The sequence below is a fragment of the Carcharodon carcharias genome, chromosome 14 (assembly GCF_017639515.1).
Source record: "Carcharodon carcharias isolate sCarCar2 chromosome 14, sCarCar2.pri, whole genome shotgun sequence".
Lineage (NCBI taxonomy): Eukaryota > Metazoa > Chordata > Chondrichthyes > Lamniformes > Lamnidae > Carcharodon > Carcharodon carcharias.
The window spans coordinates 116230454-116245685 of NC_054480.1; positions in this window are offsets into that span (position 1 = coordinate 116230454).

The window sequence follows — 15232 nt, forward strand, 5'->3', positions numbered from 1 at the left end:
GGGCTGGAACAAAGAATGTTCCACATACCCCATAAAAAGACAGGCATAACTGGGGCCCATGCGGGTACCCATAGCCACACCTTTTATTTGGAGGAAGTGAGAGGAGTTTAAGGAGAAATTGTTCAGTGAGAGAACAAGTTCAGCCAGATGGAGGAGAGCAGTGGTGGATGGGGATTGTTCGGGCCTCTGTTCGAGGAAGAAGCGGAGAACCCTCAGACCATCCTGGTGGGGGATGGAGGTGTAGAGGGATTGGACATAGTGAATTTTTTTTTGTTTTTTTTAAACTGTGGAGGGTACTTACTGAAATAGATTCACAGAAGTCTGCTGTTGACTTTTTAACAAAAAGATAAAACATTTATTTTTTAAAAATCATTAACTATATTATACTAGACAACAAAAATGTTGGAAAGATTTCAACACCGGCACTAAGGAAAAAAATTATTCAAATTCATGCTATCCCTTTAATCCCAGCAATATTCTTACAGACCCAACGCTCCAGTGAAGAGGTACCACTATTTCCACACCAAGGCTACAGCTGGTTCAGTTGCAAAGAGATTTCTTTGCCAGTAGACTTCTGAACATTCACTGGAAGTCTTTCCACAATTGACATCTCCCTTGAGATATCCAGAAAACCACAATCAATGCACTATTACTTTAATTTTAGAGAAATACATATTGTTTAAAATTCATTCACGGGATGTGGACTTTGCTGGCAGGGCCAGCATTTATTTCCCATTCCTAGTTGCCTTTGAGAAGGTGGTGGTGAGCTGCCTTCTTGAACTGCTGGAGTCCATGTGGTGTAGGTACACCCACAGTGCTGTTAGGAAGGGAGTTTCAGGATTTTGACCCAGTGACAGTGAAGGAATGGTGATATATTTCCAAGTCAGGATGAAGAGTTACTTGGAGGGGAACCTCCAGGTGGTGGTATTCCCATCTATCTGCTGCCCTTGTCCTTCTTGGTAGTAGTGGTCATGGGTTTGGAAGGTGCTGTCTAAGAAGCCTTAGTGAATTCCTGCAGTGCATCTTGTAGATGGTACACGCTGCTGCGACTGTGCATCAGTGGTGGAAAGAATGAATGTTTGTGGATTTGGTGTGAATAGAGTGGGCTGCTTTGTCTTGGATGGTGTCAAGCTTCTTGAGTGTTGTTAGCGCTGCACTCATCCAGGCAAGTGGGGAGTATTCCATCACACTCCTGACTTGTGCCTTGGGGATGGCGGACAGGCTTTATGGAGTCAGGAGGTGAGTTACTTGTCGCACAATTCCTAGCCTCTAACTTGCTCTGGTAGCCACAGTATTTATTTGGCTAATCCAATTCAGTTTCTGATCAATGGTAACCCCCAGGATGTTGATAGTGGGGGACTCAGTGATGGTAATGCCATTGAATGTCAAGGGGCATGACTGGATTCTCTCTTATTGGAGATGATCATTGCCTGACACTTGTGTGGCATGAATGTTACTTGCCACTTGTCAGCCCAAACCTGGATATTGTCCAGGTCTTGCTGCATTTGGACACGTGCTGTTTCAGTATCTGAAGATTCACGAATGATGCTGAACATTGTGCAATCATCAGCGAACATCCCAACTTCTGACCTTATGATGGAAGGAAGGTCATTGATGAAGCAGCTAAAGATGGCTGGGCCAAGGGCACTACCCTGAGGAACTCCTGCACTGATGTCCTGGAGCTGAGATGACTGACATCCAAAAACCATAACCATCTTCCCTTGTGCTAGGTATGACTCCAACCAGCAGAGAGTTGTCCCCTTGATTCCCATTTACTCCAGTTTTGCTAGGGCTCCTTGGTGCCACACTCGGTCAAAAGCTGCCTTGATGTCAAGGGCAGTCACTCTCACGTCACCTCGGGAATTCAGCTCTTTTGTCCATGTTTGAACCAAGGCTGTACTGAGGTCAGGAGCTGAATGGCTCTGGCGGAACCCAAACTGGACATCAGTGAGCAGGTTATTGCTATGTAAATGCCGCTTGATAACACTGTCGATGACCCCTTCCATTACTTTACTGCTGATCGAGAGTAGACTGATGTGCGGTAATTGGCTGGGTTGGATTTGTCCTGCTTTTTGTGTACAGGACATACCTGGGCAATTTTCCACATAGCCAGGTAGATGCCAGTTTTGTAGCTACTGGAACAGCTTGGCTAGGGGTGTGGCAAGTTCTGGAGCACAAGTGTTCAGTACTATTGCCAGAATATCGTCAGGGCCCATAGCTTTTCAGTATCCAGTGCCTTCAGCTGTTTCTTGATATCACGTGGAGCGAATCAAATTGGCTGAAGTCTGGCATCTGTGATGCTGGGGACCTCCAGAGGAGGCCGAGATGGATCATCCACTCGGCACTTCTGGCTGAAGATTGTTGCGAATGCTTCAGCCTTACTTTTTGCACTGGTGTGCTGGGCTCCTCTATCATTGAGGATGGGGATATTTGTGGAGCTCCCTCCTCCAGTGAGTTGTTTATTTGTCCACCAACATTCACGTGGCAGGCCTGAAGGACTTGGATCTGATCCGTTGGTTGTGGGATTGCTAGCTCTGTCTATCACTTGCTGTTTATGCTGTTTGGCACGGAAGTAGTCCTGTGTTATAGCTTCACCAGGTTGACACCTCATTTTTAGGTATGCCTGGTGCTGCTCCTGGCAAGCCTTCATGCATCTTCTTTGAACCAGGAATGACCCCCTGGCTTGATGGTAATGGTAGAGTGGGGCATGTGCTGAGTTATGGCGTTACAGATTGTGTTGGAGTATAATTCTGCTGCTGCTGATGGCCCACAGTGCCTCTCGGATACCCAATCTTGAGTTGCTAGATCTGTTCGAAATCTATCCCTTTTAGCATGGTGGTATTGCCACACAACACAATGGAGGGTATCCTCAGTGCGAAGGTGGGACTTCGTCTCCACAATGACCATGCGGTGGTCACTCCTACTGATACTGTCATGGACAAATGCATCTGCGGCAGGCAGGTTGGCGAGGATGAGATCAAGTATGTTTTTCATTCTTTTTGGTTCCCTCACCACCTGCCGCAGACACAGTCTAGCAGCTATGTCCTTTAGTACTCCGCGAGCTCGGTAAGTAGAGATGCTACCGAGCCACTCTTGGTGATGGACACTGAAATCCCCACCCAAAGAATATCATGCGCCCTTGTCACCCTCAGTGCTTCCCCCAAGTGATATTCAACATAGAGGACCACTGATTCATCAGCTGAGGGAGAGCGGTACGTGGTAATCAGCAGAAGGTTTCCTTGCCCATGTTTGACCTGGTGCCATGAGACTTCATGGGGTCCAGAGTTGATGTTGAGGAGTCCCAGGGCAACTCCCTCCTGACTGTATACCACTGTGCTGCCACCCCTGCTGGGTCTATCCTGCTGATACGACAGAACATACACAAGGATGGAGATGGTGGAGTCTGGGACATTATCTGTAAGGTGTCATTCCGTGAGGATGACTATGTAAGGCTGTTGCTTAACTAGTCTGTGAGACAGCTCTCCCAATTTTGGCACTAGCCCACAAATGTTTGTAAGGAGAACTTTGAAGGGTCGATAGGGCTGCGGTTGCTGTTGTAATTTCCTGTTGAGTTCCTTAAACTAATTTCCTCAGCTGTCTGTATCATTTCCAGCTAGGGGGAGTCTTAGACCTTTTCTGCCTTCACTCTGGGTGTTTAGATACCAACTGAACTAAAATCTGTGTCTCTGTGGGGCTCTCTCTGATCCCCTGTTGCTAGGCAACAACACTGTTTTTCCCTACTTTTGTGTTTGTTTTAACTTCCCTAACCTGCTAACCCCTTGGTAACCCATCTCTTCACTTCAAGAGTCATAAACCTCATTAAAAATGCATGTATACAAACAGGGCCTGGAGACTTCCTGGCTCCACCTCAAAAAAACTCTAAAATAAAACCAAACCCAGGTTTCACCTTTCTTAACACACAAATAAATAAAGTATAAATTAAACTTAAAGCTATATCTTGTTAATAACCCACAAATACAAATATAATTACTTAAGGCTATATCCAGTTCCAAACACTACTCACAATATGTCCTAAGAACCTAATAAGGTCTTAGAGAATTTACATTTCTCGTTCAGTGTCAGCTCTGCTTCCTGCAAGTGTTCTAAGACAGCCATGAGCCTCCTGTCATGTTATTAAAGGTTGTACCGTGGACTAAAATATCATCCATATGGCAGTTGACACCCTTTAGGCTTTGTAAGATGGCCAGTATTGTGTGTTGAAAAATCTTGGGTGCTGAGATAATGCCCAAGACCAAGCAATTGAAACCAAGAATCTACCAAATGGGATGATAAACATGGTCAGCAATCTGGATTTCTCATCTAGTGGAAGTTGCCAGAAGCTACTATTAGCTTGACCTTCGAAAACATCATGATTTTGGAGAGCTTGGTCAGGCTGTCATCCATCGAGAATATTGGGTGGACTTCTGTTGTCACCGCTTTGTTGAGTTGTGTTAGGTTGACACAGATGTGAATGTACCTGTTTGGCTTCGGAACTGGGACCATCCCAGGACACCATTCTGTCGGCTGAATGATGGGGGGAGATGACCCCCCCATTTTGGTCATCTCATCTAGTTGTTGCTGCACTTGATCCATAAATGGGTGCGGTATTTTCCGTGCTTTGAACAGGCTCATGGGCTTGGCATCCTCTCTCAATGTAATACTAAATGCAGTCTTCAGTCACCAGATCCTTGCTGGTTAACCTTGTCAATTTTTTGACGGAGGTCAAGGTTGGCACAGGCTTTCTTGTTTAAGAGGGAAAATTCTTGATTGTGCAGTATAAATAATATCTCCCATATTTGTTTGTTTTTGTATTGGAGTGTGGCTTGCAATGTCCCTTTACCTGGAAGCTTAATGCTGTCTGCTCTGTACAGCTGTGCTGTGGGTGGCATCAGGCATTGCTTCACCAGCCATGGTTCTTATCCGAGAGGACTGTAACACTGGCTCCCATGTCTAATTTGAAATTGGTGAGCTGACAGTTTATAGAGATGTCCGCATTCCAAAAGGAGAATCCAGGATCCTTGACCTCACCCAAGAAGCACGGTTGGACTTCTTCCTGGTCTGGTACCTCAATTTCGTGGACTGTTTTAGGATGCCCCATATATGTCGAGGTCCTAGGCTTACACAGCTTTCCAATGTGTCCCAGCCAGTTACAGTTGAAGCACTGCGCAGATATTGCTGGACATTGCTGTTGCTTGTGAAGTCTTTTGGCTCCACAACACTGACGTGGTCTCCCACCATCTTGTTATCTGTTTAGGTATTGTCTTTCTTGGCCTGGGGTCTCCTTGCCCTATTGTTGCTTTATGATCTGGACTGTTGGGGTTGCTCTATACCATGGCTTAACCTTGCCATCTAAAATGGACTGCTGTTGTTGGTGGATTGTAGACTGCCTGACCATTTAGATGGCTTTTTCTGAGGTCAGATCTTCATTTGCCTGTATTATGTCTGAAACGGCATCATCAGCCGCTCCCATTACTATTCAGTCTCTTATGAGCTCTGACCTGCCTTCAGCCAATCTGTATAAGTCATTTATGATAGAAACAATGGGCTTTCTAGGCTGCTGGACTCATTTGTTGAATTTTGCTCACTCCAAAATCTTATTACTTAATTAAAATAGGTATCAAAGGACTTCAGAACATCTTCAAACTTATCTGAAGATTCATTTATTTCTTGCAATGATGTCATCAGCTATTAGACCTCCTGAGCATAGTAGCATATTCACTTGGTCAGCATCTGTCGTCTTATTCAGTCCTGAAGCGACCAGAGATCTTAAAAATATTTTTGCCAAAGCCTCCAATTCTTACTCTGGCCCTTGTATCAGCCCAAATTGATTTGGTAGGTTTGATTTATTATCCATGTAAGTTTCTCAGCACAGGAGAGTACAGCTTTAAATGTTGTGTCTGTTTTAAATATGGCACTGCAGTAACCTTGTTTTTTCCCTTCTTCCCACGCTTGTTGGGTTTTGGTGGGCTCCTGCTACGATCATGGGCCTGATTTGAAAGGGATTAATTTTTTGCAATAAATCTTTAAATCAAAGGTTTGGGAGCTTTAGAACATTTTCACAGTATTTAGGCTGATGAAAAAACGATTCCTGGCTCTGGCTGAGATTTTAAAACATGGTATAGTGCCAACCCTGAACCTGAGCTGGCTGTGGTGATTAAATAAACGGATTGCTCTACCTGAACAGAGTCACAGGAATCTGCCTGATCAATGCCCTGAATACTTGTAAAGGCTAGTTCTGCCTTAGATCTGAATTTTTGCTCATCCTTGCTAGATCCTTTTGACTCTGAAATCGAAGGGGATTCACAAAGGACCTCCACGTGCTCTGGTGGGGTCCTTTAGCTGCACGGTGGATTTTTCTGCAGCCCTTCAGCTTCCACCTCTGCAGTGGAGGCTCTTTTTAGGAGATTTTCAGCTCTGTCTTCGGTTCAGGTGCACTTCACTTAGGCCCGCATGCTGTTCCTTTATTTTTTCATTCCAAGGTCCTTCGCCATCTTCTCTGGGGCTCTGGGTTCATTCATTAGCTGCCACCAGGTTGTTTGGTGTCTTACTAAGAGGTCTGGAGGCTTATGTGGTTGAATGTAAACTGTTTATTGTTAACACACAACTACATACATATCTACAAGGTATAGCGTACTATCTTCATGCTGACTTCTCTCAGACTCCTCTACACAGTCCACTATCACAATGTAGGTGGTACTATTCTCCAGTCCCGTATTAATCCATGCTATGCCGAACACCCTTGTACTACATGCAGATGAGACCCAGAAGTTAAAACACCATGAGCCTCAAACATAGGTCTGTGAGCATCATGCTGCTGCTCACCTGAAACACACTTTTGGTTAAAATTGACTCCTTAAAATAACTTAATCATGCCCCATTATAATACTATATTTGAATCCTGTGCATGTCTGACAATACTTGGCCCGCTCCAAATTTTGCGGCTTATTGATAATGCTGTAGTGTCCATTTATAATTGAAGTGTAGTATCACATTAAAATATATGAAGCATCCTTTTTATAAATGTAAATTCCTATTACTATCATCTTTTATTTTACATATAAAAACAGATTTAAGTGTGAATTTTCAATAGGAGGCAATGAAACGAATAGTACGCTAAACAAGTAGGTTACAATAATTCCTCTTTGCAGTTTTACGATCTATGGTTTCAATAGAAATTGCAGCTTATAATGTTCTCCTATGAATACTTAATATACGTGTGATGAACCCTGGAAGAAAAAGAAAAAACTTACCTCTCAAGACAGAGATCGGGCCCCTGAGGCTGAGAACTACAGTCACAGTTCCCAGCAGACCCCAGCAGTCTCTGCACGTATGCAGTTCATTCTTTCTTCCTTTCTTCATGCTTTGTGAATGTGCCAGCTGGAGAATGGCCGCACGTGCGCAGTTGGTGCACTTTCTCGGTTACAGGTCTGTAAACGGCCCTGCACTCATGCGCAGTTTTTTTTTTGTTTCTTCAGCTGGAATCTGTTTCTGCACAACTGTGCAAAGGGAAAAACAAGGAAGGATGTGAAACAGCAGGAAAAGACAGTCAGTTGACCTAGAAGAGAACGCCATTTGGAAGAAAGTGCCAGAAGAAGCTGGACACAGGAGAGGGAGCAGCAGCTGGTCCACAAACAAAGAATAAGCCCCAAACCAGGGACTGGGACAGAAAGAGCTCCCAGGAAGACAGGCAAGTTAAGGGACAAGGACAGGAATCTGAAACAGATCCTGTTAAGTGAAGTTAAGAGTGAGGAGCAGAGGAAAGGACTCAGAATTAAAGAAACAGAGCTTCAGGGAGCAGACTTGGAAGGAGACGGGCTTGTGAGAAGCCAGAAGATCTGAGGAGACATCCAAAGGTCGATGCTTCCTTACTATGGGCCTTTGGAGCAATGGTGTTCTGTTTGACACAGCCAAATATCTGAGAGTATGCGTGTGGAAGGTGAAGCTTTAATGCACATAAAGATCTAGGGGAAAAGAACCTTGGAAAAAGAGGTTGGAACCCTGGAGGGGATCCTTATCGGAGATGTATGAGTGAAAGCATCGTTTGGGAGAGAATTCCAGGGTGAGTTCTTCAAACATGCAGATTGGAAGCCCTTGTGAGAAATACAGCGTTTCAGTGAGACTGGTTGGATCACAGTGTGACAAGTGTCTGGAGAATTGATGAGAAATCCATAGAAACTTAGTTTTGGAGTGTGGTGGGTCCGATTGTTAGTTAACATGGATGGTATATATACTGTGAACATTAGAGTATTAGGTGGATTTGTAACTTGTGTTTTCTTTACGAATTTGTGTATATATATCCGTAAAGGTATAGTTGGGGTGAAGGAATACTGTAACATAGTTCATCTTTTCTTGTTTAATAAATATCTTATTCTTTTGTTTAAAGTTCATCTGCAGATTCCTGTGATTCTGTTCCGTAGCCACCCTCCACGTTTCTAAACAAAAAATAAACGTTAGGATCGATCAAGCCAGGTTCCACCCTGGGATCTGACTTGTCCAGTTGTAACATTAGCTGGGATCATAACATATGTGAAGTACATTTCTATTTGCACTATTTTAATACAGGTATTGATTCCAATGGATAGCAATTTGGTACGAATATATAAGAGTTGGAAAGCCATTTCAGAAGAAATGCTGAAAAAATAGGTGAGAAAAGAAAGTGGAAGAACAAAAACACTAATGAAGGTAAACAAATGTATAGGGTACTAATGAGTTAATAAGGAAGAGAGAGTTGATGGGGAAAGCAGTGCAGAGAATTGGAAGAACTACAGAAAATAGGGAAGAACAGATACTCTCTGAAAAAATGAAGGAATTGACTCGAAGGAGAGGTAAGCAAGACCAAAGAGGAATTAATAATACAGATGGTAAGCTGCTTATAGAACCTGAGAAAGTAAAGAATAGATGGAAAGAGTACATTTAAGACCTGTGTGACAAAGATGGCAAACCAACAGAACTAGAAACAGAGAAAGAAGATATTTCTCAGGATAATTTAGGACTTCATCTTCTGAAGTGTGAACTATAGAAGAGCTGAAGCTACAAAAAGCAGAAGGATGTGATAGAATCCCTGCAAAAATGATAAAAGGATGTGAGAAGGCAACAAAAGAATTAATTAACCTTTGGAAAGAGATGCACATTATGGCTAGAAGACTTTTGAAGAGCATAATGGCCCCATTGGAGAAGAAGGCAAATACCATGAAAAGTGAAGAGCATCACATGACTACACATGGTAATGTTGAAAATCGTAGCAAATAGATTGGAAGCCAAATCAGGACATTAAATCAGTTGTGATCAGTTTTGTTTTTAGGAAGGGTTGTGGAACTAGAGAGGCTATAGCAATGACAATAAAGTTAAGTGAAAGAAGCATAGAATACCAGCAAGAAGTGTATACTTGCTTTGTGACTATGAAAAAACTTTCGACTGGGGGAACTGGCAAAAGCTATTGAAAGTGCTAGAGGCAATCACATTTGATTGGAGAGATAGAAGAATGACTATAGTTCTGTACATGGGACAGACTGCTACAATCAGGACAGCATTGGGTGCAACTGTAATCAGGTGCAACTGTAACCAGGTGCAGGTGAAACAAAATTGTCGACTATCAGCATTGCTCTTTAACATCTAGGTGGTAGCCATGATAAAGAAGCACCAGATGAAGTACAAAAGATGTCAAAATAGGAGGTCAATTGGTGAAGGTTGAGATTTGCAGGCAGCCAGGCCCTAGTGGCTAGTACAGCAAAAGATCTATAGAAAACAAATTAGGTAATGAAAGCTTATGGAATGAAAATTAATGTTAAAAAAAGATGAAAGTTATGAAAATTGAATGAAATAATGGTGGCAAAGCAGACATCAAGATAAATGGTCAACTGCTGGAATTGATATCAAAATTTAAGTACCTGGGAAGCATCTTGTCAGAAGATGGTTATTGCCACAAAGAAATCAGAGCTAGAATAGCAATGGCAAAGAATACATTCTCGAAACATAAAGAATTGTTCAGCATAGGACTGAACATCTTAAAAGAATTATCAGCACTGTGATTTGGAGTAAAAGCAAAATACTGCAGATGCTGAAAATCTGAAACAAAAACAGAAAATGCTGGAAAAAATCAGCAGGTCTAACAGCGTCTGTGGAGAGAAAGACAGAGTTAACTTTTCAACTTTTCAAGTCCATGTGACTCGTCTTCAGAGCTCTGAGTCATATGGACTAGAAACATAGAATATCATCAAGAAAAGGTAACATGGTTGGATTGGCCATATTCTAAGCCATGAGATCTTGCTGAAGGAGAAGATTGAAGAAATATTAGAGTATGCTGAGAGGCACGGATAAATGAGCAGTGGACCTGCCTTTGGACAGGTTACCTTTACTATATAATAAATGATATGAAAAGTGGCAGTTGTAATTTCTAGCCTATTATCTTTCTGTAGGGGCATGCATGCACCTGAAAGGTGTGACAGGATATAATAAGCAGGAATTTATAAATGTTTTAACTTTATTGCCATTTACCAAAAATAATTGCCACTCTAGATGCAAATTGCATATTCAAGGAAATTTCCTTGAAAATGACAATACAATAATTCAGCATATAGTTTATTTGCTACACATTACCTTAGAATTCCAAGCAGTGTGAGGGTCAGGATTAGTCTGTTTCTTTAACATAGATGTCCAGTTTTGTGCTTCTGACTCACAATGAACATCACCCAAATGGAGTTCATAGTTATAATCGTATATCCCGTTCACTTCAAACATTACGTATTGCACTTTAACAGGCTCCACATTGCTATCATTATACCACCTGAAACATCATAAAACAGAAAGTGAACAAACATAAAAAAATCTGGTCAAGATTGCAGGAGAACTCCTTAACCTTCTTTAAATATTGCCATGAGCTCATTTGCTGGACTTGCAAATGGAGGCCTCTGTTTAATATTGGTAAGAGTGCAGCCTTAGCATGACATTGAACTGTCCAACCTGAATTATATGTGCATGTCCTGAAGTAGGACATGAACCTATAACCTATAATTCAGTGGCTAATGTATGACCAAACGATCCAAGGGCTGCTCCATCAATATATTACTGAACTCCTGCTGCAGAATTTCCTACATTTGGACCAATCAGGGATGGATTTACAATATGTCCTCTCACTAAGATGTGCAGAATAATTGCCATTATTATGTAAGTTCACTTTGAAAAGGGACATCAATGCTCAGTTTTCCTTCCACATTGGTAGGCACTGCAGGACACTGAATGCATAATTGACCATAAATATGCAAAATTGAATTTGTTTTAATTTTTTTTAGCTTGATTGGTCCTGAAGGTAGACTATTCTAATAGTGGTGCCCTCCTCATATTAAAGGGATACATGTATTGAATTTTGTCTGGTGACACTAGGATTGCCTGGTGCCACTCTTATTGGTTCAATTAAAAAAGACACATTTGTGTTTCCAGTCCTATTTCAGTTATTAACTAACTTCTAATCGAAATTTGTAGCTAACTGAGATGAATAGTTATTCCTCCTTTTCACTGCCTATACTTTGTGGGAAATATATCCCACATTTTAGTCTACAAGTGTGAATCAGCAGATTTTGTTATACACAACAACTTTTAGTAATTCATAGGGAATCCTGAAAATTAGCAGCATTTTCTAGTCTCTATTGTTTGTGTTTTCCCCCAACCTGGCCCCACCACCCCAAACTATAATTTTCTTTCTTTTACCAGGTGCTCTCTTGAAGGCAGTGACTTACACTGAGGAATGGTTCCACAGTACACATAGACCCAGATTTTCGCCACAACATCATGGTGAAAATAGCAGAAATGTCCAAAAATCATGCCCCTGAACATAGCACTTCCCATTTTGTAGGGGCAGGATTGGGATCAGGGCACGTTACATGCAAGCGCAGTTTACGGGGCAGCTGGCCATTTAATTCATGAGCTGCCTCCACTGAAGTGGGACTTTGGTAGGCCAGGAGTGTGAAACCAGAAGTTTGCAGATTAGACCAGGTAAGAGCAAGTCTGAACTTTGTGGGTTCATTTGGATAGCCAAGGTACCACTTTGGAGAGGTTAGGTATTCCTTTTGATCTGGTCCTGGCACACCTTTGGGGAGATAAGGTGCCCTTTGGTGGAGATCAGGTGTTCTTTGGAATTATTAAAACTAGGCATAAATGGGCATAAAAATTGTATGAACTCATTACTGTTAAGCTCAATGGAACAGTCAACAGACCTGTCCAAACTGCCAGGAGCACCTGTCAAAGGGACCTACCAAAGGGTGTTGTCAAGCTGTCAAGGCATTTAAAAGCCTTGCCCTTTAAATCTTTGAAAAAAATGGTCTGGAGTATAAAATAAACAATGGTTTGCTATTTCATTCTGTTGGCATGAATCTGAGGATATCCAAGTGCTGCATGACTGATTTCATAACCATTCATTATCATAGTAGGGTGCCTGCCATTTCAGTTTGATTGACAGCAACAGGATGAATTCCAATGCTTGTTGTTATAAGGGATTGTGCACATGAACTAAGTGTTCGTTATTATAGGGCTTTATTTAGTTGAAATAATGTAAATATTTGGTAGTACAGAACTTGAGTATTGCTGAAAAAAGAGACATGCTGCCGAAGCTTTTCGACTTGCATTCATCAGGACAGTTCACAAGAGTACCAATAGTAAAGGGAACAACAATTTATACTCTATGAGAACAGAGTGCTGATTGATTGGCAAGTGGACTCGGGTTGGTAGAGGCTTTGCCATGGAGAATGCACCAGGGAATAATTAACTGCCAAAAAGACTTTCTGCCTCTCACACAAATGAGTAATGTGGTATATGAATTTCAGTCCTGGTGTGATGCCAGGTTTGTAGGCCATATGTCCAGATGACTGGTGGATCGTATTAAACAGCACGTCCCTTCAGCTGTTTGCAATGGGCAAAGTACAGACCATACCCAGCCAGCTCGTGCTTGCAAAACTCAAATCATTAGATGTGATTCCATGATTGGACAACACTTGTTAAACTATCCTGATTGTGCTAAGAATTACGCATAAAACCAATTTTAGATCATCAGTTGAGCTCCTAGTATGGCTCACTTACTCATGCTAGAAGCTACATATATTTATACACAGTCCTTTGCAAATAGATAGAGCATGTCCACACATGGTGTCTTTTTCAACTAAACAAAGCTTGGGAGACAGCCATTCCCTGGTTCATTTCCCATGGCAATGCTTTGACTAATCACAGTTCACCTGCCTGGTTTGAATTTGAACAAAAGCTTGACAGCTGTTTCCTGGTGCATTTTCCATGGCACACCTCTACTAATCAGAGTTCACTTGCCAGTCAATCAGCACTCTCTTCTCATGCAATATAAATTGTTTTTCCCTTTACTATTAGTGTTCTTGCGAACTGTCCTGATGAATTGCGGATGAAAAGCTTTGACAGCATGTCTCTTTTCTCAGCAATACTCAAGAATATAAATGTAGTAAATGGGTTTTATGAATGAAAGTGTTTTTTCTTCAATATAGTGAAGTCTACAGGAGACACTTAGAACTTTATTTTATCTCATCTCAACATAGTCCTGTGGTCTGCCCATATTGGATACTAGGTAAGTTGGCATGGTAGCTGTAAGGGCAAAGGGTGGTGAGCATGGATTGGCATGAATTAGCACTAAGTTGTCATAGGTGCTTTAAAGGGCCATGGGGTGGGTAATTGGATGGGAATAGGTTAGCATAGGGGCTATAAAGGCCATGGGGGTGATTGGATGGGCATATGTTAGCATGGAGGATATGAGGGACTATGGGGGTGGGTGGGGGCATGAAATGTCATGGGTTGGCATGGATGGGGCATGAGTGTCTGGGGGTGAAGTTTGGAGGGCTGGAGGGTTGTTTCATGTTTTAATCTTTAATTTTAACTTTGGACATAGTGCCGGAGCCCTGAGGTAGGCATTCCATTCAGTCCCTTCCACTCAGCCCACCTCCACACCTGGCATCCTCCTCAGTTCTTCTGAGGCTGCTTGCCTCGATTTCTAATCCAGCTCACCACCTCTCCCCAACCCCCTGCACCCCTGGATTGAAAATCCGACATCCTGGCAGCTATTTTTAAAGGTCAGGTTTGTGGAGTGGGGAATTCTTCTACCCATGAGCGAAAATCTGTGCCATGGTTTTCCACAGATTTTCCAAATGGCCAAATTCCAAATAATCTCTGAATTTAGACAGCTAATACCAGACCAGTAGACCAATTTACAAAGGAGGGCACAATTTTCAGAAGGTGTGGGAGCCTTCCTACCTAGCCTGGTGACAAGGAGGTTAAATGTTGTATTCCCACTGCCACCCTGGCAGTGATTAGCTAAATCTGTCTAGAGACATTATTGAAACATGGAACTCGCAAGCATGTATGGTTTAACATGACATCAAGTTGTGCATTTACCAGTTGACTATTCCTTTTTAATATTTTTCATTTGTGACACTTTTCCCTGTTCTCTTACAGTGTTTTTCCTCTTTTCAGATCAGCCCTTACTTCAAGGTACTGCATTTGAATACGAAAGCAGTTAATTTCCTTTTTTAATTTACTTGACTAACCAGTTTTTTCCAAAGCATTTTCACTAACAATAAGGTCTGGAAGAACTTACAGCTCGAGATCTGGACTCCAAGGAGTTGCGTAATGTGCCACCAAAGGGCATCCTAATGAAGCATAGTCATAAGTCACAATTATGTCTTCATTTGCTGAATTTGGTCGAAATAACTTAGATGGATCATAGAAATTCCTGAAAAGAATTTAATGCAGCTATCAATATAAACAGGGTCAAGGACATGTTTAATTGTAAAGATGTTTAGCACCAGAAATTTGCTGCCTCTAAGATAATAACATACATTTATATAACATATTAAGAAAATAAGAACATAAGAAATAGGAGCAGGAGTAGGCCATTTGGCCCCTCAAGCCTGCCTCACCATTCAATAAGATCACGGTTGATCTGTCCCAGGCCTCAACTCCTTTCTCATGCCAGCTCCTCATAACCCTCAACTCCCTGACATTTCAAAAAAATCTATCCACCTCCTCTTTAAATGCTTTCAATGATCGAGCCTCCATAACTCTCTGGTGTAGAGAATTCCAGGCATTCACTACCCTCTGAGAGAAGAAATTCCTTCACATCTCAGTTTTTAATGAGTGTCCCCTTATTCTGTAACTGTGTCTCCTAGTTTGAGATTCCCCACTAGCGGAAACATCTTCTCAACATCTATCTTCTCAAGCCCCCTCAGAA